Below are 13,887 nucleotides of genomic sequence, written 5' to 3'. Positions count from 1 at the left end.
GTAGTCCGGTGATCCCATATCCTATGACCGATATCTGTCCTCTAATACTCTCCGAATACCACCCCTAACCGGTGTCGGGATCAGATCGTCGGCTCGGCTGCGTACACTGCCATACAACCATCGACTGCGTACACTGTCATACAGTCGCCATCAATATGATGGAAGTAGGGATCATAACCACTTATATCAATATACTACTAAAGGCCAACTATAGACACGATAGACCCACATCATTGGGATTTACAATCATTATCCAGCGTCATGATGAGATGTTCATTTCATAGTCATTAACACCTACCAGGCAAATAAATAAGTGTAGGTGTAGGTCACAATGATCTCAAGTATCATAAAGAAAGAACTATAACAATAATGATCACAAATGTCATATCCTGAGTAGAGACACAGTCAGGAATATTAATCCAAGGTCAACGGAAGTAAGGTCAAGCAAGAGTTAATCATGAGTACAACTAAAGTATCCAGATAACAAGGAACAGGAGTACGATAAGGCATATAATCAACAATAATAGGAAGTAACATGCACTGGGAAAGAAATGAACCTGTGTTGACCAAACACAGGGATTACCCACCTGAATAACGAATCGTCGCAATAAAAACCCTAATAAATTTCTCCGTGTATAGCAGGATCGATAAATCAAGATCCTGCAATTAACAATAAACATCTTTTAATTATTTAAATTTTACAACGAAGTAAACCCTAGTTGATTCTAAGGTTAATCTAATCCAATTAATTCAACTTGGCTGAATTAACCTAAATTAACACACTTATCATTTTCAACTAATCTAATTAAATTGATTTCTCCATTATCAATTAATTCTTTAACCGAAATTAAACTAACCTAACCTAACCTATAACCCGACTTAACCAGTTAACCTATTCACAACCTAACCAAATCAATTAACTCAATTAAACTCGTTCTCTAATTAAACACAAGTTAGTCTCATTTACAACTTTAACCGGATAAAAACGAAACCACTATCAGCTAGAATTATTAATGAATTTCAATCTAAACTACCGAATCAATCCAATGGTTCTACCCACTTCCAACAACCAATCAAACCTCCATTAACCAATGCAATAATACTCTAATCAACTAATCAATAGTTTTCTCACTGCACTCACACTTCAACAACCATGAAAAGATCCTACCGAACAAACTCCCAACTCCGAAACCTTAGAAGTATTCAAGTCAACCTTAGCAAAAACCCTAACCAACTTACCTCAAATCAGAAGTCCCAGATCCAGCTAGCTCAGGTTGGCGGCGGCGAACCGCGAAGGAGGGAATTCGCTCGCGTGGCTTGAGGAAGAAGGAGGTGGCGCTGTGGATCTCTACTCACGGTTGGCGGGTGGCGGCAGTGGCTCTGGCATAAAGCTTCGGCGTTCCTTTTCCTCACGCGGGCAGCAGAACCTCGGCGGAGCAGGGGATTGCGGTGACAGAACAGAGAGGAGAGGAAGAGGAAGAGGGATCGGTGGCACTGAATCGAGGAAGGCGGCGGCGATGCAACTGTGATCGGGGCAGAGGAGGGAATTGCATCCCCTAGGGTTCTCCCCACAGCCCTCCTTTAAAGCCCCCGTCCCTAGTTCTTCGCTAGCGGAAGCGGGCTGCGGGCGAGGCCAGGTCACGACTGCGGATCGCGCGGAGTGGAGAGGAGAAAGTCGCGATCGCAGCTTAAGTCTCCTTAACGGGCATGGTTGGTTTTAACGGGTTGAAATCAAATCCAAGAACAACTTAGGCATTAATTGATCTAACTACTATACTATGATACTTTTAATTGGGTTATACTCATAAACTAAAATTTAAATTCTCATTACTAATTTAGGCTTTAATATAATCAGTAAAGATAAAATTTATTTATCTCTTTTAATCCCCTAACCAATCAATTTAACCAAGATTAATATTAATTAATCTTCCCACTAAACCCTTTATAAAATCAATTAAATTTACCAATAAACCTAAAATTTTCTGGTATCTTACATTAAATCTTGTAATTGAGCCTCCATTGATGCATAATGGATCATGATCATCAACAACATCTAGAGTGGATTGAGTATGATCCATATTAGTTTGTTGGATAACTTGTTCACTTAGTTTGACTCCATCAGAAGAGCTTGTCGATTGTCTGCCCATCATACGGATGTTGTAGAGCTTGTTCATTAGCAGGTCTCTCTTGCTGACTTTTGTGTCTGAGGCGCCTTCGTGCAATTCGATTAGCTTATTTCATAAGTCCTTTGCACTTATGAAGGGTCCGACTCGATTCAACTCCTCCTTGGTTAATCCGCATTATAGAGTCTGGGTTGCCTTTGCGTCTGTCTCGATCTTCTTTCTCGTGGCCGGATCCCATTTATCGTAAGACTGTGGTAGGCCATCATTGTCAGTCAGGATTGTAAATCTCGTCTGGATGACTATCCACATCTCTACTTGTGTCTTCAAGTGGTATTCCATTCTACCTTTCCAGTAGATGAAGTCCTCTCCGAACAACAGAGGTGGTCTTGCGGTAATAAATCCTTCCTGGTGGGCCATTTATCTAGCACACAAAAAGAGCAAAAACTTTGTTCCAAGACTTGGTCTTAGATTAGTAGTGTAAGAGGAAAAAAATAAAATAAAATTTTAAAAATCTAAAAAATCTAAAAAATAATTTTGGAAAATCTGCTCGACTAGTGGTTGCACTGAGTTTGAACACCCCCGCTCTGGTACCAATTGTAGGATCATATATGTGTTAGAGGGGGTGAATAGTGCTATATTGTAGCGTTTTCTCGATTTTATAAACTCATCGATTATGCTTGTAACTCAAAGATAACGCCGCAGTGAAAATAACAATTGCAAGAAACACAAGAAGCATAATAAACACAGTTTCTTTTTACATGATTCACTGCCACTTTCTGCTACTCCAAGATCCACGATCTTTGATCATTTACGTATGGGCAATTGTAGGATCGTAGATGCGTTAGAGGAGGGTGAATAGAGCTATCTTATAGCATTTTTTTGATTTTATAAACTCGTCGATTATGCTCGTAACTCAAAGATAACGTCGCAGCGGAAATAACAATTGCATGAAACATAAGAAACATAATAGAAATAGTTTCTTTTTACTTGGTTCACAGTCACTGGTTGCTACTCCAAGGCCCACGATCTTTGATCGTTTATGTATGAGCAATCCACTAAATAACTCCTTCCTTACGGAGAGGAGTTGTAACGATTTACAAAATATCAATACAATAACAATTCTATCATACTTAAATGAAAAACATTTAAGTAAATCGTTACCCAGATCGTCGGAGGTTGAGAAGATGTCTTGTGGTGCAGAACTCCGGCATTACGACGACTTCTAGGGTTGTTGTTTGCGTACAGACTGCCATCGTCTTGCTGTGGAATCACTTGAATTGTTATCTAGAAGCCTTCTGTCGAAGCTCTTTTGTAAGGCTTTTCGGGCGCCTGGAATCCCTTTCTAGACACCTCCACGACGTCTGCCGATCCTGTAAAAATATGAGAACAATAGGGGGCTAATTGTAAATAATTAACCCTAATTAGTCAGAATTTTATTGGGTTATTAGGGTTAGTGGAACCAAATTAATTGGAGTTTAACTAGCCTTAAGACCATTAAATCAAACCGTTAAAACCCATTTGATTAACCTAAGATCAGTCACTTAGAGTTATTAAATATTAATGGTTAAATGATTGAGGGTTAATAGGCTAAAGACTTATTGGATTCAATCAAACCAGTTAAGCCAAAACCCATTAAGCTGAAACCCGTAAAGAAACTTTAAAAGCCGCGATCCTCCAGTCTTCCTCGCGATTTCATTCCTTTGCTTCACGCGATCCGCCTCTGTTTCCTCTTCTTCATCCCGATCGCACCTGCTAGAGGAGCCTCTACCCTAGCTGATGACAAGGGAGCTGCCGGAGGGTTGGATCTTCAACTCTAGGCCCATTGTCTTGTCGGAGGAGGTGCGATCCGATTGGTAGAGGTGACGGTGGAGGAGGCAATCGGGGTGAGAGCGAATGGTAAGTGGTTGATTTCTAATTGGATTTCTTAAGGTTTTCATCGGATTTATTTAGGTTTTGGGATGGTTTTGCTTCATGGCATGATGGGAAACCAATTCTCAAATCTGTTTAGTCTTGGATTTCGGTAGGAAGAAGACTTGGTTCTTGATCGACAGACAGCGGCTGGTTCGGGCCAAGCTAGGGTTAGAGCCAAGGAAAGCTAGGGCAAAGGCAATTGAATCAATCTAAGGTAAGCATCATAGGATTTCAATACTATGTTATTCTTAATTGGTTTAAGTTTTAGTAAATCTCTGATGCTTCTAGTTTTGAGTTCTTGTTCAATGTGATTCCCAAATTGTGTAGGATCTTTAGGAATGGGTTGGATCAGGGTACGAACTTTGCTAGATTTTTTAATCTATGGTGAATTCTTGAAACCAAGATGGATAGGAATGGTTATGTCCATTTCTCTTGGTTAAGTGTGGGTTCTGATTTGTTTACTGTGATTGAATTAAATGGAGCTATTGGACCCTAATGGACCTTAACCTAAGATGAGGGTTGGTTGTTTCTAGTGATAGATTAAGTTTGGGTTGAAAGGTTGGATCAATTCTTTGAAGGTTGTGGTTAGGTTCTGATCAGAAGGTTTTTATGTTGAGTTTGAACTGTTCATAGTAGTATGCTTGCGGTGGATCTGTTTAATTCGTTGATGGGTTTTTTAGAAATTGATCTAATCAATTAGGATTAGGTTTTAAGTAAGTTAGGTTGAAATTGGGTCTAATCCAATTGGACTGATCTGTTTCAAACAATTCTTACACCTATGGATCTAATTAGGTAAGATTAAGCTAGTGGGGTCTATTAACCTAATGTGGTTAGCTTGGGTTTAATTAAACATGAGATTGATTGTATTAATTAATTAATACAGCTAATTAATGGATTAGTTAAACCCTGTTAATAACAACCTAATGGTTAAATTAATCTAACCCAAGTTAGGTTAATTAAATAGAATTAAATTAACTTTGGTTTGATTAGGGTTTCTTGGTTATATCTTGGTATTTAGGGATATTGTCATTGTATTTGCAGGACCCTGAGTGATTCGTGGAGTTCGTTATATACGAGGATTTCTAGTATTGACTTGCAATACATTAGGTGGGCAATTACTGTATTTGATCAATACAATATATTCTATTTCCAGTGCATGATTCTTTTCTAGGTTTAGTAGTTAGATACCTTGATTCTATTCCTTTCTGTTACTTGGATATTTTTATGTTACTCATGTTTCTTCCATGCTTGCCCTTGATACCATTGATATTTGATTATCAATTCTGTTGTATCAATTCTTTGATATCTATGATTATATTTCTTGTTCCTATGATACCTATGATCATTAGAGGTTATAGTTTCTTTTCTTATGATAACTGTGATCATTAGGGCTTATACGTACGCATGTTGATTAGTATGGTAGATGTATATTACTGTGATTTTGATCATCATATCATATGTATGATGACGAGTGTAAACCACTTTATTGTGGGACCATCGTCATGGACAGTTGGCCATAGTGGCATTTTTATATAGGTGGTTATGATACCCTATTTCCATCATGGTGATGGTGGCTGTATGGCAGTGTACGCAACCGAGTCGATGATCTGACCTTGACACCGATTAGGGGTGGTACTCGGAGAGTATAGGGCTGATACTTGAGAATAAGTATTAGAGGACAGATATCGGCCATAAGATGTACGTAGCTATATATGACTACCTACTTTTGGGTCACCAGGCTACTTTATTGTAGGGCTGGAGTTATGACCATTTAGATGTCGGATACCCTCAGTCTCATATATATACATGAGTACTGTAGCGAGTGTAGGCAGTTGCATCATGCATATGCGCATCATGTGCATGATATATATGTATTGGACTACACGTTTACTGCATTTTGATTGTATACTTGGTTGATTATTGATTGTTGCATTATGTGTGACATGTCATTCATATGGCTCATTGCATTTCATGAGATCCATGTTAGTTGTTTACTACCTGCAGATATATTATTGATCACATGTTGATTTTCGGTATGTATCTGTACTCTTGCTATGTACTTCGTTCATGCATTGTCCTTTCTTATTATCCACTAAGTATTTAGAAGATTATAGTTGATGCCGAGGAGATCACCAGTCTATTGGTTGTGTGTGGACTCTGGAATTTTTTCTGTCTTCCCAGATATCAAGTAGAAGATTATAGTTGATGCCGAGGAGATCCTGTCAGACATGCCTTCTCACAGCCGATGATATTTTCTATTGTTGTTGTGTGTGGATATGTTTGTATTAGTGTGTGCATCTTCTGTATTACTTTCTTGCTTTCGAGTTATACTTCGTATCGGTGTTTTTGAGACTATAGTATGTTTCGTATCCATGATTTTGTAGTTGTACATTTTACATTTGCGCATGCGTTTCTTTAGATTCTCATTACTTTTCGAGTTTATTCGATAGTAGTGGTGTAGACTCAGAGTTTTATTTGTTATGCATGTGTAGGATGTATTAGTGGCCGTATGAGTCACCTTTCTTTTGTTTAGTTGCATATAATCCATACTTTGTAGTATGGATAGGCCGTGTGGGCCTTTGTATATATGTGTATTCAGGGAATTGTCATGCATATTGGGGAGATGTTGCTGAATTTTTTTTCAAATGACTATCTCTCGGGTCGTGATAGATCCGCCATCGACGCTTCTGACTCGGCACTTCCAGTCGTTTGGATTCCCCTTCCAGTTGACTCTGTGATGACGTGGAAGTTCTGGATGAACTTTGACTGCCGCTACGATTATCTGAACCTAGGCGCCTAGAACCTATCGAGTTGCCTAGAAGTTGAGGTGTCCCAACCACTGGGACAATGCCATCTCATCACTTCACTGGCCTGGTTTGCTGACGTACAATCGCCTGGATTTATAATTCAGGTGCTTGGACCTTTAGTCGCTTGGATCCTGGATAGAGTTGCTTAGAATTAAAGTTCCCACCTCTTCAATCATGCATTACAAGTTAATGCAAAAACTAAAGTTGCAGAAATGGATTAATAGTTTTTGAATTGTTAAGTGGTCTTAACTTTAGGTTTACAGTGAAACCTTGGGTGAGACCGATGCCTACTACTCCACTCCGAGAACGCGCCCTTACCCACTCTACTCGGGAGAATTTATCTGATTTGCCAACTTGTTGGACTTCTTGCTTAGCCATGATCCTCGGCCGCCTAGATTTGCTGCTAGGCTACTGGTCCTCCTGACCGCCTAGACTTTCACTACACATCCGGTCCTCCTAACCTGCCTGGATTTCTGCCATGCAATCGGTCCTCCTAACCTGCCTGGACTTGCACCTGGCACACTTGATCTTGCTATGACTTCTGCCTAATCCTCCAAACCAAGACTTGCTTTTGTCTAGCCTCAACTAGGGCTTACTTTGGCTAGCCTCAATTAGAACTTGTGCTCCCTGCACACTAGATAATTATGTTAGTACATAACACACACTTAACATGAACCTCGTGTCATTATCAAAATCAAGGTTCGATCATCTGGTGCTTCCCTGCACCAACAGTAAAGTCATTCCTAGCCATACAAAGCATGTTTCCCTTAATTCAAGCTCTGTGTCAATTGACACGTACTTATAACTTCTTGTAGGGGCTTCAAAACTAGGATTTCATAGCATCTATACCTTCTCTAAACTCCTCTCTTCCAATCCATGTCTAGAATTCATATTATTCTAGATCTATCAATAAGTTTCAATTAAAATCTATTGATAGACTTAGAAAGCTTCAATTAGACTCATTTCACGTCCTATAGATTTTTGCATTGATTGTCATTCTAATTATGCCCTAAATGCTCAAATTAAAGTCCTTCCAAACTGTGTAAAGTATGTTTCCCTTAATTCAGCTTACGTGCCAATTGACACAGACTCAACTTCTTGTAGGAGCCTCACAACTAGGATTTCACAGCATTTATACCTTCTCTAAACTCCCCATCAAATCCATGTCTAGAATTTATAATTTAGATTACTCTAGGTGTATCAATGTGTTTGGGTCAAAATTCATTGATGGACTTAGAAAGTTTTGATTTAACACATTCCTTGTCCTATAGGTTACTGCATTGATTGTTAGTGTCTTAAAAGCTCATATTAAAGTCCTTCCTAATCATGCAAAGCATGTTTCCCTTAATTTAGGGTCAAAACCCAATGATAAACCTAGAAAGCTTCGATTGGATCCATTCCACGTCCTATAGGTTTTTACATTGATTGTCAGTCGTACCCTAAAGGCTCAGATTAAAGTCCTTTCTGTCTATGCAATTGACCTCTAAAGTTTTGATGTTTGTTTGAAAACATATTTAATAGAGTTATTCTAGGTTGACTAAGTTGGTGAGAAGTCCAAACATGTCAACATTAACCAGATATTTGATAGTCAATGTAGAATCGAGTTAGAGCATTAGAGGGGGGTGAATAGCGCTCTATCGCTTTTTCACTCTTTCAACAATTCATACATAAAATGAAAGTATATGAAAATAGAAAGTGCAGCAGAAAGAAAAATATGAATATTTTTATTTTTACTTGGTTCACAGTCACAAGCTGCTACTCCAAGGCCCATGATCTGTGATTATTTCTAATGAACAATTCACTATAAAAACTTCCCTCTCATGAGAAGGAGTTTGTCACTTTTACAAAATATGTTAGGATCGGTAAACTTATATGTCCTAATCTTTCAAGTACAAAAAGTAATAAAGAAATTATTGAATGAGAAAATTAGGCTTGTAGTTGTCGGCGCAGCTCCTCGGCGTTACGATGACGTGCTGGATCGAATGCTTGTGCACAAGAGGTCGTCGTAGAAGCGTGTTGAATTGATTCTAGGTTCCCCCTCATAGTTGCTTATAAAGCCTGATCCGGACACCTGAAAGTTCTTCCGGGCATCTCCACATCATCTCGTTGATCTACTTTCGACACTGACTCAGCATCTTTCGGGTGCCTATATCCTTTCTGGGTTGCTGGATGCTGATATCGAAGTTACAGAATTAACTTTGACTTTGCAATGTCTTATCCAGATCCAGGCGCCTAGAGGCTGAGGTGTCCCGACCACTAGGACTCTGCCACCTCATTCGCCTTGCTAACCCGTTCGGTTGATGTCTAGTCGCTTGGATTCCTTCCGGGCGCCTGGACCGTCTGATCGGCTGGATCAAAATAAGGATGTCCCGAACATAAAATTCTGGTCTCTCCTTTCCTTCATTACAAATTAGTCTAGAAAATAAAATTATAGGAAGGAAAATAATTTTTATAAATTATTTGGTCTTGACTTTAAGTTTTTAGTGAAATCCTAGGTCAAACTGATGCCTACTGTTTTCCTTACTAGGAATGTGTTCTCACCCACTCCACTCGGGAGAATTTACTTTTTCTCAACTAGGTCCTCCAGACCTATTAGACTTTTGCTCAACTTTGATCCTCGACCCCCACGTCTTCCATTGCTAGACGTCTGATCCTACAAACCCGACTAGACTTTTTGCCTGGTGCTCTGATCTGCTAAGTCTTCCTGCCCAGTCCTCTAGACTAGGACTTCCTTGCTAGTCCTCCAAACTAGGTCTTCCTTATCCAATCCTCTAGATCAGGTCTTCCTTACCCAGTCCTCCAAACCAGGTCTTTCTTGTCCAATTCTCCAGATCAGGTCTTCCTTGCCCAGTCCTCCAAACTAGGTCTTTTTTGTCCAATCCTCCAGATCAAGACTTCCTTTGCCTAGCCACTACTAGGACTTTCCTATACTACTTGCATACTCAATTCAACTTATTAGTCTACTTTTCAAACTTAACTTGAACTCTTTTCCATTATCAAAAATCAAGTTTGATCATCTAATGCTTCCTACACCAACAATCTCTCTTTTATTAATTATGCAACCTAGGTTCTAAGTTAAGTAAATAATTGCTATGACAGAAATAATCATAGCATATTTTCAAGTCATTAACAAGAAAAATTAATGTTTTGACTTACCCTTTACTCAAGAGTTCTCCCCTTAAAATTAAGGTCTACTTAGAAAAATATTTTTGAAAAAATTTTTCTTCTCTCCCCCTAAAGTTGACATGGTTTTGTCTTTGTCAATTTGGTTAAAAAACTATTAAAACTTTTGAAAAATATTTAGAAATATTTTGAAAAGATAATTTTGAGTAATAACATTAAAAATTTTAAGGTAATATTTTAAATTTTTTTCATATTTCAATGCAATTTTTCAAGTCATTTTTCAAGTTCAGTAAATTTATTTTAACTTAACTTCACTCATACTTTCTCCCTTTGACATAATCAAAAACCTTTGTTAAAACTTGAGGGTGATTTTTTGAAAAAGTTTGAAACTATAAAATTTCAATTACGCAAAAAATTAGGTTCGAGTCCTAGCATGTCATATATATAATACATAAAAATACTTAGATAAAAAAATATCATCCTTTAGGCACATGTCTATCTCATTAGTATTGACTGATTAGTCAAGTTAAAGTGTATCATTCCAACTAACCTTTACTAAGCAGGAACACTTAACTTGATCCATATTTTTTATTTTTAGCTCAAGTTTTGGTTTGATGCATGTACATAAGCATCTAAAACTCAGGCTTTTACTCATACATCTCACACCATTCTAGGTTTCATATTACACAAGAAAGTTATCTAGTGTGCTTTGTGAGATGTAGTAAGCTAAGTCTATAGGTGCATAATTTCTACTAAGAGTGCTTAGGCTAAGTCTAATTTTGGCTTTTAATTTTCAAATCAAAAATTTTAAACTAAGTTTTTCAAAGACTTTAAAGATAAGTATAATTTTAAAAACATTTTAAAAACTAGGCGAAGCACAGTGAATTAAGACCCTTGACTTCATGAGTGGCCCGGATCGAATAGCAGAGTTCTTCCTATCTTCCAATGAAAGAAGGGTGTGGGTACGAGCTACGCGAGATCATTCCAGTCTAATGAAAGGAGAGGAGCGAACGAGCAGTGACGCAGAGAAGTTTAGCCGGGCAAGATAGTACGGGCTCACGGAAGAGAGTGCCTTGCCTAGTAGGGAAGTCAGTCAATTCATCCTTCTAGGACTGCAACTGGGAATGATTATAAGATAAGCAGGCGAGACCCATCCTTTTCAGTAGACAGTTGCGGATACTAGAGTCTGTCCATTCGTAGACCCGAGCAAGATAGAGTTCTAGGAAAATTACTTCTATATTGGATGGAGAAAAGAAGAATGCAAAGCAGGCTAACTCCACTTCAAAGGCTCAGAGAGGTCAGTAGCACTCGTCCCTCCCCTGTCCGGAAGATCAAAGAATAGTGAATCAGTAGTGAGCTCGTCTACGGCTCCGCGGAACGGGTCTAAGTAAGGAACCTCTCCGACTTCGCTTCTATAGCGGGGACTTTCTTATTTCCCATCGAGATATCTTCGCGTCATGGCCTCCGATTGAGTGTTGTAGCTCCCGAGATAAAGAGGAGAGTGCGTAGGCGTAGCTGGCCCAATCCCAAAGAGAATCAAGAGAAGGGCTATGGTCTGATACGCTGAAGGAACAAGTCCGATCTGCCAATACGATCTATTCCGAAAAAGGCAGATATAAGACCGGGTCAGACTTTAACGAGGAAGAGGAGGAATTTATTATAGTATGGGGAAGTGATGTGTAGCCGAAAGCAAAGGCAAAGGAGCACGACACAATGGCACGGGTCAAATTCTATGCCTACTTCGGGAAAGAGGAGGATGGACTATGGTTACAGTGCTCAAGCGGGGCAAGGTGGCTATGGAGCTCTCAGTTCGTGGACCGGCCGAATAGCTCTGCGTGTGCAAGGAACGCGATTAGCTCAAGCTATGTCTTCGAATTTATTATAGTATGGACGTAGAAATTGAGCATTCGATTATCAAGAGAAGAGACTCATTCGATAGGAGCGAACGAAACGAAGAGAACGAAAGTGACGAGCGAATTATATGGGCCAGTATTCGGAGTTTCCCTGGGATGAGAGAGTTCTCTCTTTCTGTTCAATTCGACTTCGCTTATCCGTTGTCTGTCAAGTCTGTCTATCTCCTGATCGAATAGACCTAATCTTTGAAAGGAGCTCAAGGTGCGTCCTGTCAGGAGCGAAAGGCGCGAAGCAACTTATATTTATTTTAGGCCATGAAAAAAGGATAAAGGAAGAGTTCTGACCATCGAAATAGAAGCAATGGTGCGAAGCAGATCGACCAACCAATGCCTAAAATATAGTAAATTGGGGAAAGGGCAAGAAACTCCTTGGAATCGTAGGCATAGGGTCTATGGTAACCTATAGGAATGCCTCTTTCACTTCCTTGACAGAGCCCACTAAGATGCTCCGTCTCGATCTTGACCTAAGATATGAAGGAAGAAAGGTCTCATTCTGTCCTTACGCACCTAAGAGCACCTATACCTAATTCTTTCCTTTATTTATTATAAAATAACTATCAACCGCTCCAAACCCTATCGCATCAGCTCGAGTGCAGTATTGGATTCAAAGCTAGAGGAGGAAAGGAAGAGGCACTCTCGCAAAAGGTAGAGCTCCCTTATCAGAGTTGGCCGACTGAGTCTGATGCTTAAGTTAGATCCAGAACGCTGCCCAATGTCTTTTGATCTTCTGAGGCCCATATCCATTAGTTCGCAGTTTCAAGTCAGTAAGGTTAGATATGCTACGGACAAAAAGAAGTCAAAAGAGTAGTCCCTCACGTGAGGATAGAGCGAGGCCTAAAATAAATATAAATTCAGATCTTTACTCGACCCTATGTCTTCGGCGGCATAATGATAAGAAGAGCTAGGCGCACCCTCCTTTATCAGCTAGACTGAACTCAGAGGTGGAAGCATTGTCTCTCGTCTCCGGAAAGCAGAGGACCGCAAAAAGCTAGATCTGTGCTTGGATAGGATGTAGTTTAAGGCCAACTCAAGTCCAACCCAAGGAAGGAGTGATAACGACGAGAAACTTACTTTTATATTAGGGGCCAAAAATATAGTAAAGGAGATAAATAGCCCCTTTGGCCCTGCATTTATAATATAAGTTCTAATCCGCCTGTATATAATATAAGTTCCTCTGCTACCCTGTATATATATTGGGCAGATAAATAGCCAAAGGGGCTATTTACGAAATTTATTTTTATTTTTTAGGCCCTAAAAGAAATTAAATTCCGCACTTACTATAATATAAGTTCTAATCCCCCTGTATATATATTGGCTATATTTTTGGGCACGACCTGCGATAGCGACGAACGAGTGATAACGACGTCGCGCACCCGGAACGGATTCCACTCTAAAAGCAGAGGGCACAGATTCAACTAGAAAAAGCGACTTACTCGGTCGGGATACAACCTTTCATAAGCAGTGCATATAGCAATAGGAATGACCATTCCTCTCTTTAGAGTCGGAAGAAAAGAAAAGAAAAGAATGGACGCGTAAGATACTGAAATGGTGTTCAGTATCTTCATATGAAAGTTTGTTTTCTCACTCGGCCCTCTCTCTCTCCCTCTCCCTTATGGTCGAGCCTATCTTACGAGACCCTTGCATCCAAAAAGTCAGGGTATCGTCAGATCAAAGTCGAGAGATCCCGCTAATAATCCAATTTAGCCAATCCCGGGTTCTTTATAATACGAATACTTAATGAGCCTCACTAATGGAATGAACTTGAACCTGGCGGAAGTAGAGCCTTTCTTTTCTTAGCTTAGGTTCGGTAGCTTCCCTTTATGAGGTAAGCTCCCTTCCTGACCTTTATTAGTTCCGGTCAGTTCACTTCCCTAGGCAAGGTCGAGAACTTATTAAAGTTCCTCGGAAATATATAGTAAGGGAGGAGTCAGATCAAAGTCGAGAGAAAGAGATCCCGTTGATTACAATTCTTTCTCTGAACGAAGGTCTTACTACTTGACTGCCTTGATC

General features: G+C 39.5%; 1 protein-coding gene across 1 annotated transcript in view; it reads left to right on the top strand.

Moving 5' to 3' along the window:
- Positions 1-13,887, top strand: part of LOC141818599 (BEACH domain-containing protein C2-like) — a 29,020-nt gene that overhangs the window by 14,356 nt on the left and 777 nt on the right. The window lies entirely within an intron of this gene.

This window comes from Curcuma longa, unplaced genomic scaffold (genome assembly GCF_044706935.1).
Source record: "Curcuma longa cultivar G26 ecotype Majalengka, Jawa Barat unplaced genomic scaffold, ITB_CL_G26_1.1 contig_2545, whole genome shotgun sequence".
NCBI lineage: Eukaryota > Viridiplantae > Streptophyta > Magnoliopsida > Zingiberales > Zingiberaceae > Curcuma > Curcuma longa.
Note: the sequence above shows the minus strand (reverse complement) of the source record. Positions and strands in the feature narration are given on the sequence as shown.